Raw genomic sequence first — 8080 nt, forward strand, 5'->3', positions numbered from 1 at the left:
CCTGTCTAAAGAAGGAATATCACCCTTCCAAAGATCCCACCTGGTTCTCAAGCTTTAGAGAATCAGTACTCAGTAGGGTCCTGTAATAAGACAGACAGCCGATTAAATACAGTGGGGACGGAAAGTATTCAGACCCCCTTAAATTTTTCACTCTTTGTTATATTGCAGCCATTTGCTAAAATCATTAAGTTCATTTTTTCCCCTCATTAATGTACACACAGCACACCATATGGACAGAAAAACACAGAATTGTTGACATTTTTGCAGATTTATTAAAAAAAGAAAAACTGAAATATCACATGGTCCTAAGTATTCAGACCCTTTGCTCAGTATTTGGTAGAAGCATCCTTTTGATCTAATACAGCCATGAGTCTTTTTGGGAAGGATGCAACAAGTTTTTCACACCTGGATTTGGGGATCCTCTGCCATTCCTCCTTGCAGATCCTCTCCAGATCTGTCAGGTTGGGTGGTAAACGTTGGTGGACAGCCATTTTTAGGTCTCTCCAGAGATGCTCAATTGGGTTTAAGCCAGGGCTCTGGCTGGGCCATTCAAGAACAGTCACGGAGTTGTTGTGAAGCCACTCCTTCGTTATTTTAGCTGTGTGCTTAGGGTCATTGTCTTGTTGGAAGGTAAACCTTCGCCCCAGTCTGAGGTCCTGAGCACTCTGGAGAAGGTTTTCGTCCAGGATTTCCATTACTTGGCCGCATTCATCTTTCCCTCATTTGCAACCAGTTGTCCTGTCCCTGCAGCTGAAAAACACCCCCACAGCATGATGCTGCCACCACCATGCTTCACTGTTGGGACTGTATTGGACAGGTGATGAGCAGTGCCTGGTTTTCTCCACACATACCGCTTAGAATTAAGGCCAAAAAGTTCTATCTTGGTCTCATCAGACCAAAGAAACTTATTTATCACCATCTTCGAGTCCTTCAGGTGTTTTTTAGCAAACTCCATGCAGGCTTTTTATGTGTCTTGCGCTGAGTGGAGGCTTCCGTTGGGCCACTCTGCCATAAAACCCCGACTGGTGGAGGGCTGCAGTGATGGTTGACTTTCTACAACTTTCTCCCATCTCCCGACTGCATCTCTGGAGCTCAGCCACAGTGATCTTTGGGTTCTTCTTTACCTCTCTCACCAAGGCTCGTCTCCCCCGTATAGCTCAGTTTGGTCGGACGGCCAGCTCTAGGAAGGGTTCTGGTCATCCCAAACGTCTTCTATTTAAGGATTATGGAGGCCACTGTGCTCTTAGGAACCTTAAGTGCAGCAGAATTTTTTTTGTAACCTTGGCCAGATCTGTGCCTTGCCACAATTCTGTCTCTGAGCTCTTCAGGCAGTTCCTTTGACCTCATGATTCTCATTTGCTCTGACATGCACTGTGAGCTGTAAGGTCTTATATAGACAGGTGTGTGGCTTTCCTAATCAAGTCCAATCAGTATAATCAAACACAGCTGGACTCAAATGAAGGTGTAGAAATGGACAGCACCTGAGTTAAATATATGAGTGTCCAGACATATAAAGAATACGGGAGATTGTTGTCACATGTACCACACAGCCAGTACTTGCCAAATATTCCTGCAGCTCCTTTAATGTTGCTGTAGGCCTCTTGGCAGCCTCTCTGACCAGCTTTCTTCTCGTCTTTTCATCAATTTTGGATGGATGTCCAGTTCTTGGTAATGTCCCTGTTTTGCCATATTTTCTCCACTTGATGATGACTGTCTTCACTGTGTTCCATGGTATATTCTAATGCCTTGAAAATTCTTTTGTACCCTTTTCCTGACTGATACCTTTTTTACAATGAGATCCCTCTGATGCTTTGAAAGCTCGCTGCGGACCATGGCTTTTGCTGTAGGATGCGACTAAGAAAATGCCAGGAAAGACCTACTAGAACAGCTGAACTTTATTTGGGGTTAATCAGAGGCACTTTAAATGATGGCAGGTGTGTACTGACTCCTATTTAACATGAGTTTGAATGTGATTGCTTAATTCTGAACACAGCTACATCCCCAGTTTTAAGAGGGTGTGCACACTTATGCAACCACATTATTTTAGTTTTTTTATTTTTACACCCCCCCTAAAAGATTCCAGTTTGTTTTTCAATTGAGTTTTACAGTTTATAGGTCACATTACAGTTTATAGGTCACATTAAAGGTGGAAAAAGTTCTGAAAGGATTTATCTTTGTCTCATTTTTGTACATCACCAAATCCTGAAATTTTATCCAGGGTGTGTAGACTTTTTATATCAACAGTATAACCACAGTTTTGCCCACTAGTATATTTAGGATATGATGCCAGGGATTGGTTAGTGATTTATTAGACATATCTATTATGAAGTACTTTTTCTAGCTTCTAAATATGAGCTTGTTTGTTTTCGGTACAGACATTCAGCAACCAGAGAAATCTAACAAATTAAGTCTAATGCATGTGTTATAAACTTTCACATTAGAAATGCATTTTATCACTCTTCAAAAAGCAACACTCACTTATTGAATCTTAATACTCTCAACATGACCTCTAAATATGCAAGTTTAATGTTGGAACCCCTGTTGGGTTTTTACAGCTGTCCAGGACTCCCCTAGAGAGATTTCCCTTGACTTATGGTCAAGATGACACAAGAAGTGAGGTAAAATCTGGGCGTAAGGCAGCAATAAAAGTTAACTGGATTTTAGCCTTCCCCGATTCTACTTAAAAAAAAAGTATTTCTGTATGTTCTGCTGGTGGAAATTTTCCTTTACTTCCTAACTGGGCTTGTGCAATTCGCTTCGTAACGAATCGAAATTCGGCTGAATTTGGCATCTTTTGGACATTCGGATGCATCCGAATAAAAAAATGACGAATTTCAACGAATACGAAAGAAATTATAGTGGATATAACGAATTAATTCGACATGATTTAGTAATTCGTTAAAGGTCTAATGAAACAAAAGGTCAACTCAAAGTAAATCTTACAGTCCAATCAAATGATTAATTTTGTGCTGGAGGTTGGATTACTGGCAAAGTGCATTCCTGAGAACTGAGTGAGAAGGGTGTTGTATTGTATTTGAGCAGAGGAGAAGAGATATTGTCATTGTGTGTGTTAAAAGATTCAATAAACAACTTTCGACTTTCCAAAATACAAATCATTATCATGAATATATATACATAAATATTGAATTTCAACGAATACAAACAAAATTATAGCGCATATAACGAATGAATTCGCCATGATTCGAGATTCAGTATAACGAATATCGACACTCTACGAATAATAACGAATTATCCAAAAACGTATTAACGTAACATAACGGATATAACGAAATGATGTATTTTATGAATGACAACGAACCGAAACTAATCAAATTTTTCTGTTGTGCACAAGTCTAGTCCTAACTAGCAAAACCATTGTCACTGTGAGAGGGAGTGAGATTATTGAGGGGAAATTTGTCTAATGGAGCTCCGGTCAGTAATAAAAATCAACAAGAGTTCTAATCCCTCCCCAATCTATGCAAACTACAAATAATTAAAAAAAAAAAAAAAGTTTTTGGCTGGACATATACAGTACTCGGAAACTAGCCTAATGCCCCGTACACACGGTCGGATTTTCCCTCTCCCTGCTCTAATCCCAAGCCCCCCTCCCTGCTCTCATCCCAAGCCCCCCTTCCTGCTCTCATCCCAAGTCCCCCCTCTCTGCTCTCATCCAAAGCCCCCCCTCCCTGCTCTCATCTCAGGGCCCCTTTCCTGCTCTCATCCCAGGGCCCCCTTCCTGCTCTCATCCCAAGGCCCCTTTCCTGCTCTCATCCCAAGGCCCACTCTGTGCTCTCATCCCAAGCCCCCTTCTCTGCTCTCATCCCAAGCCCCCTTCTCTGCTCTCATCCCAGGGCCCCCTCCCTGCTCTCATCCTAAGGCCCACTCTCTGCTCTCATCCCAGGGCACCAACCCTGCTCTCATTCCAGAGCCCTCTCCCTGCTCTCATCCCAGGGCCCCCTCCCTGCTCTCATCTCAGGGCCCCCTCCCTGCTCTCATCCCAAGCCCCCCTCTCTGCTCTCATTCCAGGGCCCCTTTCCTGCTCTCATCCCAAGGCCCACTCTCTGCTCTCATCCCAGGGCTCCCTTCCTGCTCTCATTCCAGGGCCCCATCTCTGCTCTCATCCAAAGCCCCCCTCCCTGCTCTCATCCCAAGCCCCCCCCCCTCCCTGCTCTCATCCCAGGGATCCCTCCCTGCTCTCATCCCAAGCCCCCCTCTCTGCTCTCATCCCAAGCCCCCCTATCTGCTCTCATCCCAGGGCCCCCTATCTGCTCTCATCCCAGGGCCCCCTTCCTGCTCTCATCCCAGGGCCCCCTCCCTGCTCTCATCCCAGGGCCCCCAAGTATGGTTGCCACATCATCCCTTTAATCCAGGACACACATTAATTACACAGGTTCTGTGGCTGATTAAGATGGTAATTAAACTCACTTTGTGGCTTATCTGCATTAAATCAGCCTCGGAACCTGTGCAATTAATATATGTCCTGGATTAAAGGGATGATGTGGCAACCCTACGCCCCAAGCCCTCTCCCTGCTCTCATCCCAAGGCAGTCTCTCTGCTCTCATCCCAAGACCCCCTCTCTGCTCTCATCCCAAGGCCCCCTCTCAGCTCTCATCCCAGGGCCCCCTCCCGGCTCTCATCCCAAGACCCCCTCTCTGCTCTCATCCCAAGGCTCCCTCTCTGCTCTCATCCCAGGGCCCCCTCCCTGCTCTCATCCCAAGACCCCCTCTCTGCTCTCATCCCAAGGCCCCCTCTCTGCTCTCATCCCAAGGCCCCCTCTCTGCTCTCATCCCAAGACCCCCTCTCTGCTCTCATCCCAAGACCCCCTCTCTGCTCTCATCCCAAGACCCCCTTTCTGCTCTCATCCCAAGGCCCCCTCTCTGCTCTCATCCCAGGGCCCCCTCGCTGATCTCATCCCAAGACCCCCTCTCTGCTCTCATCCCAAGACCCCCCCGCTGCTCTCATCCCAATGCCCCCTCCCTGCTTTCATCCCAGAGAGAGACTTCTTAAAATAGATGATTAAATGCTCGCTTTTGACATGCGGCGTGAAAAATTTTAGCTATTTTTCGTGCGCCACAAGACAAAAAAGTTTGAGAAACACTGATGTAATCCAATGTCTGCTGACAAGTAAACACAATAGCTTCGTTCACACTGCCCTCTTGTGTCAAGAAAGTAAACTTGTCACTAGAGAAAATTCAGCTTCTGAGCGCAATTGCCATTTTCATGCCTGGAGAAAACGGTGTACAAGCCTAAGGCAGCATTGTTGAGTAATGACTCTGCTGTAGTAACACCTTCGACCCTCCAATCAAAAGGAAAACAAAATAAATAAGTTTCAATCATGGCCACTGTGTAACAGAAACACTCATGATACATGCTACAGTAAATGCAATGTTTTCTTTACCTTAAATACTGAGATTCTTATTTTGCAAGATTTTAAAAGGAGTCTTATTTACCTTCTTAACGTGTCTGAATTCTGCTGGATCTTTTGGTGTGGTTTTCCCCTCTGGACGCCAGTACACATGATATGACTACAAGAAACAGGCTGCTTATAGTATCTACAGTACATCAGGCGGCCCTGCTCTGCTCCTTTCCTCCCACCTTTCCAGCAGCTGATAAAGGCAAACACCCCGTCAGCCTGAATTGAAATTTCAGCTGTTATGCAAAAGTTAATGGGAATGCAGTTTGAAGAGATACAATAAGTACTTACAATTGGCCAAGTTTAAAGGAATGAGTAATAAATGTAAACAAACTGATTTTTTTTTTAGGTAAATAAGCTATGCCAAAAGGCTTATACAACCTGGCAAATGTATCATTTCTACTGTGAAAAGAAGTGTACAATTCTGCAGTGCCTTAAATGTATAATTCCCAACCCATATATCTGCCAGCATTTTCTAAAAATAGGAGAAAAGTAGACCCTCTGGCTACGAAATAGGTAACATTTGCAGTAGAACCAATAAAAGAACAATGTCTCCCTCTGCTGGCAGCTTCTTGGCTTTACATGTGTTAAAATGATTGATGTTCATGCACGGTTTTGTTTTCTTGATCTGTCTGGGCAAATACTTGTTTGTGTGTGGATGAGACAATTGCTTGGCCCTGAGGTCATCTGAGGTCACTATAATAAGATTAATAAGATTTTCAGGCTGTCTAAATGCCTGTTTACAGAAATGGAGGAAGGCTGTGCAGTCACCCCACATTACTGGCAGCAATCCATATGTTGTAATTTCACTGCATGAAATTGTAAAACTGACAACCAATATTTTACAAAATCTGACCTTCAGGGGAACCTTGGGCAGCTTTTGTGGGTATTACTCTCTATTAGAGTCCCCCGAGGGATATTGTGTTGCTCTTATTTCCCCCCAGTCGACTTCCAATCTCATCTCTCTTCTTCTGTCTCATTCCTTTCTTTTCTCTTCTCTCCCCTTCCCTATCCACTCTTTTTAGGTCCCTATCCCCTACCCTTCACTCAAATGACTTTTATCTAGACCGAGCCCGGACACTCTTCAGTACCATGGTCCAGCCTTACGATGGTTTGCTCACATGTTCTCCAAAGCTGGGGAGACCAGATCTATGTTTAAAACACTATATCCTTTTTTTTTTTTTTTTTTTTACATTTACATTTTTTACTTTGTTTCTCTGATTCTTATAATTCCGAGGCTTATGGTCTCTCATGTATGCCAACAGTACTTTATTTCAACTGCAGCAAGCGATTGGTTGAATTTACATTTACTTCTCAAGTATGTACAACTCTAAGGAATTTATGGAGTGGGGGGTCTGGGGGGGTGGAGACTCTGCCACAGAGTGCTCCCTATTGGGGTGGTGGAGTGCTCACCCTCCTGGACCATCCACATTTCCCCATAGCGGGTGAATCCTGGTTAAAAATGGCTATATATTTCTGAATTTAATTTCCAGGTTTACCATTCTCTACATGAATCCTTTTTTGGTTTTTTTTGGTTGTTTTTCTAGTTTTCTTTTTCATATTTTGACCGTTGTATAGAAAATCTGTACAATTCTGTTGGTACTCTTCTGTCACTTTTAAGTCATTTTCGGCTCCAGAAGGGCTGAGGACCTGCATCATATATTTTGTTTCATGTTGTATTCTTTTTACTTTGAAAATAAAATATATTGAAACAAAAAAATCTGACCTTCTGATTATTTATTTTTCTATAACAAACACATAGACATGCTTGTTTCTTAGCCTATGGGAGTATATGCTTATAAACTCAGCAGACAGGAGACAAAGTCCTCGACTGCATTATCTCAATGGATCAACTTTCTATGGGCCAGAAAAATTCTAAATTTGATTCACCCACTCACCTCAAACCTGTCAGACTAGTATGTCTGTTCATACTTAAAGATTTCCTGATGATCACCTGATCCCGAAGAAAATATCCAGTTATGTTGACAACTGATGTCAACTCAGAACTAATATAAAAGGGCCAATCGACCAAAAATTGATATTTCAGTTTGTGGAGGATATTGGAAAATTAAAGGTAACCTGTCACAATCCAATGGGCAACAGACCTCAGACTCTTAATGTTGAGAATTGGAACAAGATTTGTATGGCAACAAATTCTTTCACACAAAACATAGTAGCATTAGAAACAAATATAAGGTACTGACTCGTTGGTACTTGGTTCCTGCCAGAATCACCCGATTTGTCCTAAACTACCCAGCAACCTGCCTTTGGGGATGTGAAGGATAAGACAACCACCTACACATATGATGGTCCTGCCCAATCACTAAACAAATCTGGCTAGAAGTGTTTTGGATCCTATTCACACTCTTCTCGACCACTATCAGCCCAAACATGTTGATAGCCCTCCTAAACAGGTGCCCATTAGACCTTACATAAGCCCAAGTCAAACTGTTATTACAGGTTACTGCAGCTTCTAAACAGACAAGTTCAAAGGCCTAGAATTTCAACACTATAATGCCCCGTACACACGGTTGGACATTGATTGGACATTCCGACAACAAAAGCCTGTGATTTTTTTCCGACGGATGTTGGCTAAAACTTGTCTTACATACACACGGTCACACAAAGTTGTCGGAAAATCCGATCATTCTGAATGCGGTGACGTAA

This window comes from Aquarana catesbeiana, linkage group LG12, assembly GCF_042186555.1.
Source record: "Aquarana catesbeiana isolate 2022-GZ linkage group LG12, ASM4218655v1, whole genome shotgun sequence".
NCBI lineage: Eukaryota > Metazoa > Chordata > Amphibia > Anura > Ranidae > Aquarana > Aquarana catesbeiana.